This window comes from Coregonus lavaretus (assembly GCF_964263955.1).
Source record: "Coregonus lavaretus genome assembly, contig: HAP1_SCAFFOLD_320, whole genome shotgun sequence".
NCBI classification, from domain to species: Eukaryota; Metazoa; Chordata; class Actinopteri; order Salmoniformes; family Salmonidae; genus Coregonus; species Coregonus lavaretus.
Window position 1 is genome coordinate 361,048 of NW_028159255.1, and position 19,555 is coordinate 380,602.

The 19,555-nt window shown below is 46.6% G+C and overlaps 1 protein-coding gene across 2 annotated transcripts in view; it reads right to left on the reverse strand.

Annotated features, from left to right (window-relative positions):
- Positions 1-19,555, reverse strand: part of slc7a10a (solute carrier family 7 member 10a) — a 58,650-nt gene that overhangs the window by 26,143 nt on the left and 12,952 nt on the right. The gene's annotated exons all lie outside the window — the stretch shown is intronic.

Genomic DNA, 19,555 nt, shown 5'->3' on the forward strand with positions numbered 1-19,555 from the left:
TGCATGCAGAGTCTCAATTTGGTGTTTGTCCCATTTTGTGAATTATTGGTTGGTGAGCGGACCCCAGACCTCACAACCATAAAGGGCAATGGGTTCTATAACTGATTCAAGTATTTTTAGCCAGATCCTGATTCATATGTCAAATTTTATGTTCCTTTTGATGGCATAGAAGGCCCTTCTTGCCTTGTCTCTCAGATCGTTCACAGCTTTGTGGAAGTTACCTGTGGCGCTGATGTTTAGGCCGAAGTATGTATAGTTTTTTGTGTGCTCTAGGGCAATGGTGTCTAGATGGAATTTGTATTTTTTGGTCCTGGCAACTGGACCTTTTTTGGAAAACAATTATTTTTGTCTTACTGAGATTTACTGTCAGGGCCCAGGTCTGACAGAATCTGTGCAGAAGATCTAGGTGCTGCTGTAGGCCCTCCTTGGTTGGTGACAGAAGCACCAGATCATCAGCAAACAGTAGACATTTGACTTCAGATTCTAGTAGGGTGAGGCCAGGTGCTGCAGACTGTTCTAGTGCCCTCGCCAATTCATTGATATAAATGTTGAAGAGGGTGGGGCTTAAAATGCATCCCTGTCTCACCCCACATCCCTGTGGAAAGAAATGTGTGTGTTTTTTGCGAATTTTAACTGCACACTTGTTGTTTGTGTACATGGATTTTATAATGTTGTATGTTTTTCCCCCAACACCACTTTCCATCAATTTGTATAGCAGATCCTCATGCCAAATTGAGTCAAAAGCTTTTTTGAAATCAACAAAGCATGAGAAGACTTTGCCTTTGTTTTGGTTTGTTTGTTTGTCAATTAGGGTGTGCAGGGTGAATACATGGTCTGTTGTACGGTAATTTGGTAAAAAGCCAATTTGATATTTGCTCAGTACATTGTTTTCACTGAGGAAATGAACTAGTCTGCTGTTAATGATAATGCAGAGGATTTTCCCAAGGTTGCTGTTGACGCATATCCCACGCTGGTTTTTGGGGTCAAATTTGTCTCCACTTTTGTGGATTGGGGTGATCAGTCCTTGGTTCCAAATATTGGGAAAGATGCCAGAGCTAAGGATGATTAAAGAGTTTAAGTATAGCCAATTGGAATTTGTGGTCTGTATATTTTATCATTTCATTGAGGATACCATCAACACCCTTTTTTGGGTTGGAAGGTTTGTATTTTGTCCTGTAGTTCATTCAATGTAATTGGAGAATCCAGTGGGTTCTGGTAGTCTTTAATAGTTGATTCTAAGATTTGCATTTAATCATGTATATTTTCTTGCTGTTTGTTCTTTGTTATAGGGCCAAAAAGATTGGAGAAGTGGTTTACCCATACATCTCCGTTTTGGATAGATAGCTCTTCGTGTTGTTGTTTGTTTAGTGTTTTCCAATTTTCCCAGAAGTGGTTAGAATCTATGGATTCTTCAATTACATTGAGCTGATTTCTGATGTGCTGTTCCTTCTTTTTCTGTATTGTTTTAGTGATTCACCATAGTGAAGACGTAGGCTCAGGTATTCTGTGTCTCTATGTTTTTGGTTGGACAGGTTTCTCAATTTCTTTCTTAGGTTTTTGCATTCTTCATCAAACCATTTGTCATTGTTGTTACTTTTCTTCGGTTTAATGTTAGAGATTTTTAGATTTGATAGGGAAGCTGAGAGGTCAAATATACTGTTTAGGTTTTCTACTGCCAAGTTTACACCTTCACTATTACAGTGGAACGTTTTGTCCAGGAACTTTTCTAAAAGGGATTGAATTTGTTGTTGCCTAGTTGTTTTTTGGTAGGTTTCTACACTTAATATTATTCAGTTCCTTTGGCTTTGATGCCTCATGATTGAGTATTGCTCCGTTCAAGTAGACTGTGATTTTGCTGTGGTCTGATAGGGGTGTCAGTGGGCTGACTGTGAACGCTCTGAGAGACTCTGGGTTGAGGTCAGTGATAAAGTAGTCTACAGTACTAGTCTTTACTACTGATTAGCTCAGACTGTGTTTTAAATCCAAGCCTGAGGGAGATCATTATAATTAGTTAGAGCCACAGTGAACTGAGCCTTCCTTCTCTCCTCTCCTCCCTCTCTCCTCTCCTCTCTCTCTCTCTCTCTCTCTCTCTCTCTCTCTCTCTCTCTCTCTCTCTCTCTCTCTCTCTCTCTCTCTCTCTCTCTCTCCTCTCCTCTCCTCTCCTCTCCTCTCCTCTCCTCTCCTCTCCTCTCCTCTCCCTCCCCTCTCCTTTTGCTGTTGGTCTGGAATGACACAAGTGGAATCACATGTTCCATCGCAGGGAGGGAGGGCAGAGGGAGGGAGATGCATTACGACGTGGCTGATCAGAACAGCATGGCTGGGCTGGCAGAGGGCCCGGCTGGTGTCTCGTATCCCTCCACAGAATGAAATAATGCTTCCTGCCTAAGTCCAGTGTAGTATGTAACCACTTGCGGTGTGAATGTGTTGAGTAACAGCAGCAACAAGCTGGGACACAGCAGGTTGTCTGTCTCCAGGGAGAGGAGGCGCACAGGGCTAGAGGGGGGCAGGAGAAGGCAGGAGAGGAGGAGGGGGGGGGGGGGGGCAGGAGGAGGCAGGAGAGGGGGAGAGGGGTAGCGGGGGCAGGAGGAGGCAGGAGAGGGGGAGAGGGGGGGCAGGAGGAGGCAGGAGAGGAGGAGAGGGGGGCAGGAGGAGGCAGGAGAGGAGGGGCAGGAGGAGGCAGGAGAGGAGGAGAGGGGGGGCAGGAGGAGGCAGGAGAGGAGGAGGGGAGGGGTAGAAGTGCCGGCTCCCCAAAGAGGGGCTGTCAGACCCCCTAACCCCCCAAAACAAACTGCTTCCTCCCCAAAGAGCAGTTCTCAGACCCCCTAACCCCCCAAAACAAACTGCTTCCTCCCCAAAGAGCAGTTCTCAGACCCCCTAACCCCCCAAAACAAACTGCTTCCTCCCCAAAGAGGGGCTGTCAGACCCCCTAACCCTCCAAAACAAACTGCTTCCTCCCCGAAGAGCAGTTCTCAGTCCCCCTAACCCCCCAAAACAAACTGCTTCCTCCCCAAAGAGCAGTTCTCAGTCCCCCTAACCCCCCAAAACAAACTGCTTCCTCCCCAAAGAGCAGTTCTCAGTCCCCCTAACCCCCCAAAACAAACTGCTTCCTCCCCAAAGAGCAGTTCTCAGTCCCCCTAACCCCCCAAACCAAACTGCTTCCTCCCCAAAGAGCAGTTCTCAGTCCCCCTAACCCCCCAAAATAAACTGCTTCCGATGCAGACAAATAAAACCCAGGGGACAAGAAATGGCACCATATTCCCTATATATTTTTTATTTTTGTATTTCACCTTTATTTAACCAGGTAAGCCAGTTGAGAACAAGTTCTCATTTACAACTGCGACCTGGCCAAGATAAAGCAAAGCAGTGCGATAAAAACAACAACACAGAGTTACATATGGAATAAACAAAATGTACAGTCAATAACACAATAGAAAATCTATATACAGTGTGTGCAAATCTTTATTTTTATTTTATTTCACCTTTATTTAATGTAGTAAGTTATGGAGGTAAGGCAATAAATAGGCCATAGTGCAAAATAATTACAATTTAGTATTAACACTGGAGTGATAGATGTGCAAGAGATGATGTGCAAATAGAGATACTCGGGTGAAAAATAGCAAAATAAATAACAATATAGGGATGAGGTAGTTGGGTGGGCTAATTACAGATGGGCTGTGTACAGGTGCAGTGATCGGTAAGCTGCTCTGACAACTGATGCTTAAAGTTAGTGATGGAGATAAGAGTCTGCAGCTTCAGAGGTTTTTGCAGTTTGTTCCAGTCATTGGCAGCAGAGAACTGGCGGCCAAAGGAGGTGTTGGCTTTGGGGATGACCAGTGAGATATACCTGCTGGAGCACAGACTACAGGGGGGTGTTGCTATGGTGACCAGTGAGCTAAGATAAGGCGGGGATTTGCCTAGAAGTGATTTATAGATGGCCTGGAGCCAGTGGGTTTGGCGACGAATATGTAGTGAGGGCCAGCCAACGAGAGCGTACAGGTCACAATGGTGGGTAGTATATGGGGCTTTGGTGACAAAACGGATGGCACTGTGATAGACTACATCCAATTTGCATGTTTAGCAGCATGAGTGAAGGAGGCTTTGTTGCGAAATAGGAAGCCGATTCTAGATTTAACTTTGGATTGAAAATGCTTAATGTGAGTCTGAATGGAGAGTTTACAGTCTAACCAGACACCTAGGTATTTGTAGTTGTCCACATACTCTAGGTCAGACCCGCCAAGAGTAGTGATTCTAGTCGGGTGGGCGGGTGCAAGCAGCGTTCGGTTGAAGAGCATTCATTTAGTTTTACTAGTGTTTAAGAGCAGTTGGAGGCTACGGAAGGAGTGTTGTATGGCATTGAAGCTTGTTTGGAGGTTTGTTAACACAGTGTCCAATGAAGGGCCAGATGTATACAAAATGGTGTCGTCTGCGTAGAGGTGGATCTGAGAGTCACCAGCAGCAAGAGCGACGTCATTGACATACACAGAGAATAGAGTCGCCCTATATAGTGTACTACGGTCTAAAGTAGTGCACTATATAGGGAATAGGGTGCCATTCTCTGGTCTAAAGTAGTGCACTATATAGGGAATAGGGTGCCATTCTCTGGTCTAAAGTAGTGCACTATATAGGGAATAGGATGCCATTCTCTGGTCTAAAGTAGTGCACTATATAGGGAATAGGGTGCCATTCTCTGGTCTAAAGTAGTGCACTATATAGGGAATAGGGTGCCATTCTCTGGTCTAAAGTAGTGCACTATATAGGGAATAGGGTGCCATTCTCTGGTCTAAAGTAGTGCACTATATAGGGAATAGGGTGCCATTCTCTGGTCTAAAGTAGTGCACTATATAGGGAATAGGGTGCCATTCTCTGGTCTAAAGTAGTGCACTATATAGGGAATAGGGTGCCATTCTCTGGTCTAAAGTAGTGCACTATATAGGGAATAGGGTACCATTCTCTGGTCTAAAGTAGTGCACTATATAGGGAATAGGGTGCCATTTGGAAAAACCCAGGCCTTTAGGAAGGGGCTCTCTCTGTCTGCCACCGGATTGTTGGTCCGGTGTCACAGAGCAGTGTGGTCCCATAAACGTTATGGCACCGGGAACGGACCGTCCATCAGACATGGGTAAGTGTAGTGAATGTTTCCATTCCCTGTGACTTTGTGACCCACACCTGAGATGACCTGGCCAAGCCACGAAAGCTACATATCAGGATATAGTATATTACCTCAGTGACACAGAAGTCCTGAGGACTGAGGAGCTGTAGAGCTACTAAGACATAGAGGCATGGCAGTTAGAACCAGTGAGGACTGAGGAGCTGTAGCTACTAAGACATAGAGGCATGGCAGTTAGAACCAGTGAGGACTGAGGAGCTGTAGCTACTAAGATATAGAGGCATGGCAGTTAGAACCAGTGAGGACTGAGGAGCTGTAGCTACTAAGACATAGAGGCATGGCAGTTAGAACCAGTGAGGACTGAGGAGCTGTAGCTACTAAGACATAGAGGCATGGCAGTTAGAACCAGTGAGGACTGAGGAGCTGTAGCTACTAAGACATAGAGGCATGGCAGTTAGAACCAGTGAGGACTGAGGAGCTGTAGCTACTAAGACATAGAGGCATGGCAGTTAGAACCAGTGAGGACTGAGGAGCTGTAGCTACTAAGACATAGAGGCATGGCAGTTAGAACCAGTGAGGACTGAGGAGCTGTAGCTACTAAGACATAGAGGCATGGCAGTTAGAACCAGTGAGGACTGAGGAGCTGTAGCTACTAAGACATAGAGGCATGGCAGTTAGAACCAGTGAGGACTGAGGAGCTGTAGCTACTAAGACATAGAGGCATGGCAGTTAGAACCAGTGAGGACTGAGGAGCTGTAGCTACTAAGACATAGAGGCATGGCAGTTAGAACCAGTGAGGACTGAGGAGCTGTAGCTACTAAGACATAGAGGCATGGCAGTTAGAACCAGTGAGGACTGAGGAGCTGTAGCTACTAAGACATAGAGGCATGGCAGTTAGAACCAGTGAGGACTGAGGAGCTGTAGCTACTAAGACATAGAGGCATGGCAGTTAGAACCAGTGAGGACTGAGGAGCTGTAGCTACTAAGACATAGAGGCATGGCAGTTAGAACCAGTGAGGACTGAGGAGCTGTAGCTACTAAGACATAGAGGCATGGCAGTTAGAACCAGTGAGGACTGAGGAGCTGTAGCTACTAAGACATAGAGGCATGGCAGTTAGAACCAGTGAGGACTGAGGAGCTGTAGCTACTAAGACATAGAGGCATGGCAGTTAGAACCAGTGAGGACTGAGGAGCTGTAGCTACTAAGACATAGAGGCATGGCAGTTAGAACCAGTGAGGACTGAGGGCTATAATAATAATAATACACCATTTAGTAGGTGCTTATCTGACTGATAGACTGACTGACTAATAGACTGACTGACTGATAGACTGGCTGGCTGGCTGACCGACTGACTGACTGCAAGGCCATTATTTAGCTTACAGGAAATTGTATTTTCTTTTGAATTAGAATTAAGTATTTTAGAGCTGATTGAAGCACTATAATGCAGTGCACTTATGTAGAATCAGATGTGAATGGTTGCCAACCTTGTTAAGCAACAGACTGTGACTACATTGACATTTTAGTCATTTAGCAGACACTCTTATCCAGAGCGACTTACAGTTAGTGAGTGCATACATTATTATTTTTATTTTATAAAAAAAATTCATACTGGTCCCCCGTTGGAATCGAACCCACAATCCTGGCGTTGCAAACGCCATGCTCTACCAACTGAGCTACATCCCTGCCGGCCATTCCCTCCCCTACCCTGGACGACGCTGGGCCAATTGTGCGCCGCCCCATGGGTCTCCCGGTCACGGCCGGCTACGACAGAGCCTGGATTCGAACCAGGATCTCCAGTAGCACAGCGATGCCTTAGACCACTGCGCCACTCGGGAGTCATACCAGTAGAGGAGACTGTGAGCATACACCACTGACACATCAGTTTAAAGGAGGAATCAGCAGTAGAAACAATACCAAAACGTTGTCCCCACCCCTGTTTTGGTAAAAAGCTGCAGGATGGGCCTGGAGAAATGTAACCTCTCTCAAATTCATAGACAGCTATGGATGCAAGGACTGACCATCCATGATATCAACATTATAGTTTTAACCAGGTTTTGAGGATATATAGTGGGGGTTTTTTTAGGCTACATTTACTTTGTTTACAAACATTGGAGTAAAACACGCGTATATGTTGTGTTCTGATTGGGGAGGACAGCTGGTCTTACTAACACTGACTTTGCCGACAGCTGCTTTGTTGAGAAGAGTTGTACTGACTGTGACCGTGATATGGTTGGACTGACTGTGACCGTGATATGGTTGTCCTGACTGTGACCGTGATATGGTTGTACTGACTGTGACCGTGATATGGTTGTACTGACTGTGACCGTGATATGGTTGGACTGACTGTGACCGTGATATGGTTGTACTGACTGTGACCGTGATATGGTTGGACTGACTGTGACCGTGATATGGTTGTCCTGACTGTGACCGTGATATGGTTGTACTGACTGTGACCGTGATATGGTTGTACTGACTGTGACCGTGATATGGTTGTCCTGACTGTGACCGTGATATGGTTGTACTGACTGTGACCGTGATATGGTTGGACTGACTGTGACCGTGATATAGTTGGACTGACTGTGACCGTGATATGGTTGTCCTGACTGTGACCGTGATATGGTTGTACTGACTGTGACCGTGATATGGTTGGACTGACTGTGACCGTGATATGGTTGGACTGACTGTGACCGTGATATGGTTGGACTGACTGTGACCGTGATATGGTTGTCCTGACTGTGACCGTGATATGGTTGGACTGACTGTGACCGTGATATGGTTGCACTGACTGTGACCGTGATATGGTTGTACTGACTGTGACCGTGATATGGTTGTCCTGACTGTGACCGTGATATGGTTGGACTGACTGTGACCGTGATATGGTTGTCCTGACTGTGACCGTGATATGGTTGTCCTGACTGTGACCGTGATATGGTTGGACTGACCGTGACCGTGATATGGTTGGACTGACTGTGACCGTGATATGGTTGTCCTGACTGTGACCGTGATATGGTTGGACTGACTGTGACCGTGATATGGTTGTCCTGACTGTGACCGTGATATGGTTGTCCTGACTGTGACCGTGATATGGTTGTCCTGACCGTGACCGTGATATGGTTGTCCTGACTGTGACCGTGATATGGTTGTCCTGACTGTGACCGTGATATGGTTGTCCTGACTGTGACCGTGATATGGTTGTCCTGACTGTGACCGTGATATGGTTGTCCTGACCGTGACCGTGATATGGTTGTCCTGACTGTGACCGTGATATGGTTGTCCTGACTGTGACCGTGATATGGTTGTCCTGACTGTGACCGTGATATGGTTGTCCTGACTGTGACCGTGATATGGTTGTCCTGACTGTGACCGTGATATGGTTGGACTGACTGTGACCGTGATATGGTTGTCCTGACTGTGACCGTGATATGGTTGTCCTGACTGTGACCGTGATATGGTTGTCCTGACTGTGACCGTGATATGGTTGTCCTGACTGTGACCGTGATATGGTTGTCCTGACTGTGAACGTGATATGGTTGTCCCCATCTAGCTTGCTTAAGATGAATAAACTCATGTAAGTGACTCTGGATAAGAGCGTCTGCTAAATGAATAAAAGGTCAAAGGTCAAAGGTAAAGCCTGAATACTCTTTCTAATATCAGTTCTGCTGACCTGGTACATAGGAGCAGTATGACATCATTATGTACCAACGCTGTCAGGACTGATGATCCTACGTGATAGGGGGCAGAACCACATGATATTCATCATCATCATCAAAGCTTTGTATTTAGAATCGGTTAACGGGTAGTGGTACAATTAAACCAATGCAATAGTCCCAAAAGTGCAAATTCCAAGCTAACAGCTAAATGAAGCACACCTAAAGCACATTCAAGCCCCTGGGCTGTCTGGGAGAGGGGACTGGGAGAGACAACACTGTGTTGAGGCCCCTGGGCTGTCTGGTAGAGGGGCTGGGAGAGACAACACTGTGTTGAGGCCCCTGGGCTGTCTGGAAGAGGGGCTGGGAGAGACAACACTGTGTTGAGGCCCCTGGGCTGTCTGGGAGAGGGGCTGGGAGAGACAACACTGTGTTGAGGCCCCTGGGCTGTCTGGGAGAGGGGCTGGGAGAGACAACACTGTGTTGAGGCCCCTGGGCTGTCTGGGAGAGGGGCTGGGAGAGACAACACTGTGTTGAGGCCCCTGGGCTGTCTGGGAGAGGGGCTGGGAGAGACAACACTGTGTTGAGGCCTCTGGGCTGTCTGGGAGAGGGGCTGGGACTGGGAGAGACAACACTGTGTTGAGGCCCCTGGGCTGTCTGGTAGAGGGGCTGGGAGAGACAACACTGTGTTGAGGCCCCTGGGCTGTCTGGGAGAGGGGCTGGGAGAGACAACACTGTGTTGAGGCCCCTGGGCTGTCTGGGAGAGGGGCTGGGACTGGGAGAGACTACACTGTGTTGAGGCCCCTGGGCTGTCTGGGAGAGGGGCTGGGAGAGACAACACTGTGTTGAGGCCCCTGGGCTGTCTGGGAGAGGGGCTGGGAGAGACTACACTGTGTTGAGGCCCCTGGGCTGTCTGGGAGAGGGGCTGGGAGAGACAACACTGTGTTGAGGCCCCTGGGCTGTCTGGGAGAGGGGCTGGGACTGGGAGAGACTACACTGTGTTGAGGCCCCTGGGCTGTCTGGGAGAGGGGCTGGGAGAGACAACACTGTGTTGAGGCCCCTGGGCTGTCTGGGAGAGGGGCTGGGAGAGACAACACTGTGTTGAGGCCCCTGGGCTGTCTGGGAGAGGGGCTGGGGCTGGGAGAGACAACACTGTGTTGAGGCCCCTGGGCTGTCTGGAAGAGGGGCTGGGAGAGACTACACTGTGTTGAGGCCCCTGGGCTGTCTGGGAGAGGGGCTGGGAGAGACAACACTACTGGGGTCTTGATAATCACATTTACATTTATGTCATTTAGCAGACGCTCTTATCCAGAGCGACTTACAAATAGGTGCATTCACCTTATAGCCAGTGGGAAAACCACTTTACTTCTTTTTTTTGGGGAGGGGGGGGGGGGTGGAGTAAAGGAGGGGGGGGGGGTAGAAGGATTACTTTATCCTATCCCAGGTATTCCTTAAAGAGGTGGGGTTTCAAATGTCTCCGGAAGGTGGTGAGTGACTCCGCTGTCCTGGCGTCGTGAGGGAGCTTGTTCCACCATTGGGGTGCCAGAGCAGCGAACAGTTTTGACTGGGCTGAGCGGGAACTGTGCTTCAGCAATAATAATGAATTGAATGAAATAAAACCCACTAGACCAGAGGTTCCCAAACTTTTTCACTCGGGGCCCCCTCCTCCAGCATTGGGGAACATCCCGTGCCCCCACCCCCCCCCCCCCCCCCCACACGTGCACATGTGCCACGTCTGTTTCTATGGGGACAAGCACTGTTCATGATACAAACTGTTCACACCCCTCTTGTTGGTGGAGAGAATATTGCAGGTTTAAAGCTTATTTCCTGCCATTCTACAAATGTTGTGATGGGGGGTGCAAAGACAATTTTGCAGTTTGAAAGCAAATTTTCTTGCAGACCTATACATTTTGCCATGTCTAATGTCATGGCAATTGCAACGCCAGGATTGTGGGTTCGATTCCCACGGGGGACCAGCGTGAAAACGTATGCGCTCACTACTGTAAGTCGCTCTGGATAAGAGCGTCTGCTAAAATGTTTTTAAAAAAAATAGTGGTTGAGTGACTAGTAAATTACAACAATGTATACGGGCTAAAGAAAACATAAGCTGACATGGGCTAGTATATCTGGACATTTCTGACAAGTTATAAATAGCTCTCTAAGGTCTGAAATGACTAACATGACAAGAGGAACTGTTGATGCGCTACCCAATTTAGAAATTGCACCTTGTGCATTCTACTATTACAACTTTCAAGAGTACGTTTAAAGCCAGACTGAAATGTTTTGATGGGGGGGGGACCCCTGCGCGCCCCACAGTTTGGGAAGCACTGCTCTAGACTACAGTTGTGAATGTTTTGAATGTCTTAGCCTAATCTATAGAATCTATGGAATGAGTAGGAACAGGGAATTCCTATGAGATCCAGGTAATCCCAGGGAAGGAGAGCAAGTCCACTCTCAACATACTGTCTGAAACATTCCAAGATCCATTTGAAGATTTTTTTTAAAAAGCTCAGAAAACACAGGTCATGAGTGTTGACATGGCAAGTTGATGTTTATTGTCATGATTCTTGTCCTGGAGGCAGAACTGAGCCATTTCCCCTTACATAGGCCAGCTGCAAAGTCCAAATTGGCTATATTGTAAAATAAATAAAATAAATGTAAATATTTGAAGACAGATTGTATGACTTTGTGGCTGTGCCAGCTAGTGACCACTGCAGAGCTGCCTAAAGAATAGGATGAATGATGAAAAACACTGACCTGCGTTGACATGACCCCGTCTGGATCCCCAATGGCCCCTGGTCTAAACTAGTGCACTATATAGGGAATAGGGTGCCATTCTCTGGTCTAAAGTAGTGCACTATATAGGGAATAGGGTGCCATTCTCTGGTCTAAAGTAGTGCACTATATAGGGAATAGGGTGCCATTCTCTGGTCTAAAGTAGTGCACTATATAGGGAATAGGGTGCCATTCTCTGGTCTAAAGTAGTGCACTATATAGGGAATAGGGTGCCATTCTCTGGTCTAAAGTAGTGCACTATATAGGGAATAGGGTGCCATTCTCTGGTCTAAACTAGTGCACTATATAGGGAATAGGGGGCCATTCTCTGGTCTAAAGTAGTGCACTATATAGGGAATAGGGTGCCATTCTCTGGTCTAAAGTAGTGCACTATATAGGGAATAGGGTGCCATTCTCTGGTCTAAAGTAGTGCACTATATAGGGAATAGGGTGCCATTCTCTGGTCTAAAGTAGTGCACTATATAGGGAATAGGGTGCCATTCTCTGGTCTAAAGTAGTGCACTATATAGGGAATAGGGTGCCATTTGGGATGCAGACCATGTTCCTTCCTTGTCCGCTGTAGAGAGGTATTGTAAAGGAGGTATTGTAAAGGAGGTATTGTAAAGGAGGTATTGTAAAGGAGGTATTGTAAAGGAGGTACTGTAAAGGAGGTATTGTAAAGGAGGTATTGTAAAGGAGGTATTGTAAAGGAGGTACTGTAAAGGAGGTACTGTAAAGGAGGTATTGTAAAGGAGGTATTGTAAAGGAGGTACTGTAAAGGAGGTACTGTAAAGGAGGTACTGTAAAGGAGGTATTGTAAAGGAGGTATTGTAAAGGAGGTACTGTAAAGGAGGTACTGTAAAGGAGGTATTGTAAAGGAGGTATTGTAAAGGAGGTATTGTAAAGGAGGTATTGTAAAGGAGGTATTGTAAAGGAGGTATTGTAAAGGAGGTATTGTAAAGGAGGTATTGTAAAGGAGGTACTGTAAAGGAGGTATTGTAAAGGAGGTATTGTAAAGGAGGTATTGTAAAGGAGGTACTGTAAAGGAGGTATTGTAAAGGAGGTATTGTAAAGGAGGTACTGTAAAGGAGGTATTGTAAAGGAGGTATTGTAAAGGAGGTACTGTAAAGGAGGTATTGTAAAGGAGGTATTGTAAAGGAGGTATTGTAAAGGAGGTACTGTAAAGGAGGTATTGTAAAGGAGGTACTGTAAAGGAGGTATTGTAAAGGAGGTATTGTAAAGGAGGTATTGTAAAGGAGGTATTGTAAAGGAGGTACTGTAAAGGAGGTATTGTAAAGGAGGTACTGTAAAGGAGGTATTGTAAAGGAGGTATTGTGTGTCTAGAAGGGATCTCTCAGTTGTCTGCTGTGACATATAAACAGTCAAAATGTCAAATAGCCAATAGGATCTTGACCGCCCCCGCGCGTCCCTCCGTGGTTGGTTAGTAGGGTCGTCACGCCCACTTTCTCCTGCCTGTCACCCAGTGACAGGGGTCTCACAGCAAATGTCACGGCAACCGTGGAAACAATACACAATGGCCTTGAGGACATGCCCTCCTATTAGCGGTGGAGTCAAAGGCTGGTACCATTACGTAGTCTGACACACGCTCACACACCGCCTGGTACACAATCCCCAACACAGGAGCTACACCCCCCCCACCCCCCCCACCCCCACCACCCACCACCCCACACACTCTGACGGGTCAGGCTCCAACACAGGAGCTCGCCCCCCCCCCCAACCCCCACCCCCCACACACACACACACACTGTTCCGCAGAAAGTCCTCCAGTGAACACACACACACCATTACGTGGTCTGACACACACACACTGATCAGGTGATGAGCGCCAGCAACACAGGGACTCGTCTCCACCACACTCACACCCCATTTATGGAAAGTTATCCGCTGACGTCCATGGGACCCACGCTAGCACCCCGGCCGGCTGGTTAACTAAAGTCACAGGCTCCGCATTCTGTCTCCAGAAATAGTGCCACATCGCCTTGAATGTTCCAAGGCCACAGGCAGATGATGTTATGGCAACGCATGCAGGGGGTTATGGTGGGCCATACACACTACACACACACCTTCCTCCTACCCTGCTCCATCCGGTTTAGACAAGCCCAAACCAGCAGCTGACACAGACAGACAGACAGACAGACAGACAGACAGACAGACAGACAGACAGACAGACAGACAGACAGACAGACAGACAGACAGACAGACAGACAGACAGACAGACAGACAGACAGACAGACAGACAGACAGACAGGTATATACATATATACAGGATACAGGCCTCAACCCTCATTAGATACTATCAAATGAAATCAAATTTTATTTGTCACATGCGCCGAATACAACAGGTGTAGTAGACCTTACCGTGAAAATGCTTACTTACAAGCCCTTAACCAACAAAGCAGTTTTAAGAAAATAGAGTTAAGAAAATATTTACTAAATAAACTAGAGTAGAAAATTTAAAAAAGTAACACAATAAAATAACAATAATGAGGCTATATACAGGGGGTACCGGTACCGAGTCAATGGGCTGGGGGTACAGGTTAGTCAAGGTAATTTGTACATGTAGGTAGGGGTAAAGTGACTATGCATAGATAATAAACAGTGAGTAGCAGCAGTGTAAAAACAAAGGGGGGGGTCAATGCAAATAGTCCGGGTAGCCATTTGATCGATTGTTCAGCAGTCATATGGCTTGGGGGTAGAAGCTGTTAAGGAGCCTTTTGGACCTAGACTTGGCGCTCCGGTACCGCTTGCCGTGCGGTAGCAGAGAGAACAGTCTATGACTTGGGTGGCTGGAGTCTTTGACAATTGTTTGGGCCTTCCTCTGACACCGCCTGGTATAGAGGTCCTGGATGGCAGGAAGCTTGGCCCCAGTGATGCACTGGACTGTACGCACTACCCTCTGTACTGCCTTGAGGTCGGAGGCCGAGCAGTTGCCATACCAGGCGGTGATGCAACCGGTCAGGATGCTCTCGACGGTGCAGCTGTAGAACTACGCCCCTGCTGGCTGGGATTCAGACACACTACAAATACCACTACACCCACTGTCCTCTCCAGACATCTGATAACCAACATAGATGTGTCACAACGGGGAACACTGAGTTCCAAATTGAACCCTATTACATTTGAGCCCATGTCGAAAGTCATACACTAGATATGGAAAAGAGTGGCATTTGGGACACATTTAGTCCTAATTAAAAACCCCAGTGTGAGTCACTGTCATATGGCCACTGTGCTGTCGTAATATTATAGCAGTATGGCTGAAGCATGGACAGCATGGTGCTGGGAGGCGGTACACTGTGCTGTCATAATATTATAGCAGTATGGCTGAAGCATGGACAGCATGGTGCTGGGAGGCGGTACACTGTGCTGTCATAATATTATAGCAGTACGGCTGAAGCATGGACAGCATGGTGCTGGGAGGCGGTACACTGTGCTGTCATAATATTATAGCAGTATGGCTGAAGCATGGACAGCATGGTGCTGGGAGGCGGTACACTGTGCTGTCATAATATTATAGCAGTATGGCTGAAGCATGGACAGCATGGTGCTGGGAGGCGGTACACTGTGCTGTCATAATATTATAGCAGTACGGCTGAAGCATGGACAGCATGGTGCTGGGAGGCGGTACACTGTGCTGTCATAATATTATAGCAGTATGGCTGAAGCATGGACAGCATGGTGCTGGGAGGCGGTACACTGTGCTGTCATAATATTATAGCAGTATGGCTGAAGCATGGACAGCATGGTGCTGGGAGGCGGTACACTGTGCTGTCATAATATTATAGCAGTATGGCTGAAGCATGGACAGCATGGTGCTGGGAGGCGGTACACTGTGCTGTCATAATATTATAGCAGTACGGCTGAAGCATGGACAGCATGGTGCTGGGAGGCGGTACACTGTGCTGTCATAATATTATAGCAGTATGGCTGAAGCATGGACAGCATGGTGCTGGGAGGCGGTACACTGTGCTGTCATAATATTATAGCAGTATGGCTGAAGCATGGACAGCATGGTGCTGGGAGGCGGTACACTGTGCTGTCATAATATTATAGCAGTATGGCTGAAGCATGGACAGCATGGTGCTGGGAGGCGGTACACTGTGCTGTCATAATATTATAGCAGTATGGCTGAAGCATGGACAGCATGGTGCTGGGAGGCGGTACACTGTGCTGTCATAATATTATAGCAGTATGGCTGAAGCATGGACAGCATGGTGCTGGGAGGCGGTACACTGTGCTGTCATAATATTATAGCAGTACGGCTGAAGCATGGACAGCATGGTGCTGGGAGGCGGTACACTGTGCTGTCATAATATTATAGCAGTATGGCTGAAGCATGGACAGCATGGTGCTGGGAGGCGGTACACTGTGCTGTCATAATATTATAGCAGTATGGCTGAAGCATGGACAGCATGGTGCTGGGAGGCGGTACACTGTGCTGTCATAATATTATAGCAGTATGGCTGAAGCATGGACAGCATGGTGCTGGGAGGCGGTACACTGTGCTGTCATAATATTATAGCAGGATGGCTGAAGCATGGACAGCATGGTGCTGGGAGGCGGTACACTGTGCTGTCATAATATTATAGCAGTATGGCTGAAGCATGGACAGCATGGTGCTGGGAGGCGGTACACTGTGCTGTCATAATATTATAGCAGTATGGCTGAAGCATGGACAGCATGGTGCTGGGAGGCGGTACACTGTGCTGTCATAATATTATAGCAGTATGGCTGAAGCATGGACAGCATGGTGCTGGGAGGCGGTACACTGTGCTGTCATAATATTATAGCAGTATGGCTGAAGCATGGACAGCATGGTGCTGGGAGGCGGTACACTGTGCTGTCATAATATTATAGCAGTATGGCTGAAGCATGGACAGCATGGTGCTGGGAGGCGGTACACTGTGCTGTCATAATATTATAGCAGTACGGCTGAAGCATGGACAGCATGGTGCTGGGAGGCGGTACACTGTGCTGTCATAATATTATAGCAGAATGGCTGAAGCATGGACAGCATGGTGCTGGGAGGCGGTACACTGTGCTGTCATAATATTATAGCAGTATGGCTGAAGCATGGACAGCATGGTGCTGGGAGGCGGTACACTGTGCTGTCATAATATTATAGCAGTATGGCTGAAGCATGGTAAGTTGGTGGTTGAGGATATTCCTCTAGTTGTGCGGGGGCTGTGCTTTGGCGGAGTGGGTGGGGTTATATCCTTCCTGTTTGGCCCTGTCCGGGGGTTTCTTCGGATGGGGCCACAGTGTCTCCGAACCGATCCTGTCTCAGCCTCCAGTATTTATGCTGCAGTAGTTTATGTGTCGGGGGGCTGGGGTTAGTTGGTTATACCTGGAGTACTTCTCCTGTCTTATCCAGTGTCCTGTGTGAATTTAAGTATGCTCTCTCTAATTCTCTCGTTCTCTCTTTCTCTCTGAGAACCTGAGCCCTAGGACCATACGTCAGGACTACCGGGCATGCTGACACCTTGCTGTCCCCAGTCCGCCTGGCCTTGCTGCTATTCCAGTTTCAACTGTTCTGCCTGCGGTTACGAAACCCCTACCTGTCCCAGACCTGCTGTTTTCAACTCTTAATGATCGGCTATGAAAAGCCAACTGAGAGACCTGAGCCCTAGGACCATACGTCGGGACTACCGGCCGTGGTGACTCCTTGCTGTCCCCAGTCCGCCTGGCCTTGCTGCTATTCCAGTTTCAACTGTTCTGCCTGCGGTTATGGAACCCCTACCTGTCCCAGACCTGCTGTTTTCAACTCTTAATGATCGGCTATGAAAAGCCAACTGAGATTTATTCCTGATTATTATTTGACCATGCTTGTCACTTATGAACATTTTTGAACATCTTGGCATGGTTCTGTTATAATCTCCACCCGGCACAGCCAGAAGAGGACTGGCCACCCCTCATAGCCTGGTTCCTCTCTAGGTTTCTTCCTAGGTTTTGGCCTTTCTAGGGAGTTTTTCCTAGCCACCGTGCTTCTACACCTGCATTACTAGCTGTTTGGGGTTTTAGGCTGGGTTTCTGTACAGCACTTCGAGATATCAGCTGATGTACGAAGGGCTATATAAAATAAAATTGATTGATTGATTGATTGACAGCATGGTGCTGGGAGGCGGTACACTGTGCTGTCATAATATTATAGCAGTATGGCTGAAACATGGACAGCATGGTGCTGGGAGGCGGTACACTGTGCTGTCATAATATTATAGCAGTATGGCTGAAGCATGGACAGCATGGTGCTGGGAGGCGGTACACTGTGCTGTCATAATATTATAGCAGTATGGCTGAAGCATGGACAGCATGGTGCTGGGAGGCGGTACACTGTGCTGTCATAATATTATAGCAGTATGGCTGAAGCATGGACAGCATGGTGCTGGGAGGCGGTACACTGTGCTGTCATAATATTATAGCAGTATGGCTGAAGCATGGACAGCATGGTGCTGGGAGGCGGTACACTGTGCTGTCATAATATTATAGCAGTATGGCTGAAGCATGGACAGCATGGTGCTGGGAGGCGGTACACTGTGCTGTCATAATATTATAGCAGTATGGCTCGTAGTAGTAGTAGCACAGTGTATAGCAGTATGGCTGAAGCATGGACAGCATGGTGCTGGGAGGCGGTACACTGTGCTGTGTATGTTCTGTATGTGTTATTGCATACAGTTTGACACAACATGTATGAACATAGCTGTATATGGTAACTACTAAATAAGATACATCATTCACAGACTGGTGTGTATGTATGATGTACATACCTGTCTGTCTACATGTATGATGTACATACCTGTCTGTCTACATGTATGATGTACATACCTGTCTGTCTACATGTATGATGTACATACCTGTCTGTCTACATGTATGATGTACATACCTGTCTGTCTACATGTATGATGTACATACCTGTCTGTCTACATGTATGATGTACATACCTGTCTGTCTACATGTATGATGTACATACCTGTCTGTCTACATGTATGATGTACATACCTGTACATGTATGATGTACATAGCTGTCTGTCTACATGTTGAGAAGCCAACGTACTGTACAGAATTCTGAATGTTTACAAGATAGTTCCTCATATATTGACAGAAAATAACCTGTTCCTCTTTTCACATGTAGAGTATGTGGGTATGTACATCAGAGGCAAACTCGTTCTAATACTTGAGATGCGCTTTATTTAGCCCCGTACAATGCAACCAATGGAATAGCTCCAAAAAAGGGCTCAAAGCTATAGCAAGCACACCTGACTCAAGTGCAAATATTTCCATGATTTGTCGTATTTGAGCCATCCAGGTCTAAGTTAAAGGTAGTGGATAGTCATTATCATACTGTACTACTACTACTAGTTTTTATCATACTGTACTACTAGTCATTATCATACTGTACTACTACTACTAGTTTTTATTATACTGTACTACTACTACTAGTCATTATCATACTGTACTACTACTACTAGTCATTATCATACTGTACTACTACTACTAGTCATTATCATACTGTACTACTACTACTAGTCATTATCATACTGTACTACTACTACTAGTCATTATCATACTGTACTACTAGTCATTATCATACTGTACTACTACTACTAGTTTTTATTATACTGTACTACTACTACTAGTCATTATCATACTGTACTACTACTACTAGTCATTATCATACTGTACTACTACTACTAGTCATTATCATACTGTACTACTACTAGTCATTATCATACTGTACTACTACTAGTAGTCATTATCGTACTGTACTACTACTACTTGTCATTATCATACTGTACTACTACTACTAGTCATTATCATACTGTACTACTACCACTAGTCATTATCATACTGTACTACTACTACTACTAGTCATTATCATACTGTACTACTACTACTAGTCATTATCATACTGTACTACTACTACTAGTCATTATCATACTGTACTACTACTACTACTAGTCATTATCATACTGTACTACTACTACTAGTCATTATCATACTGTACTACTA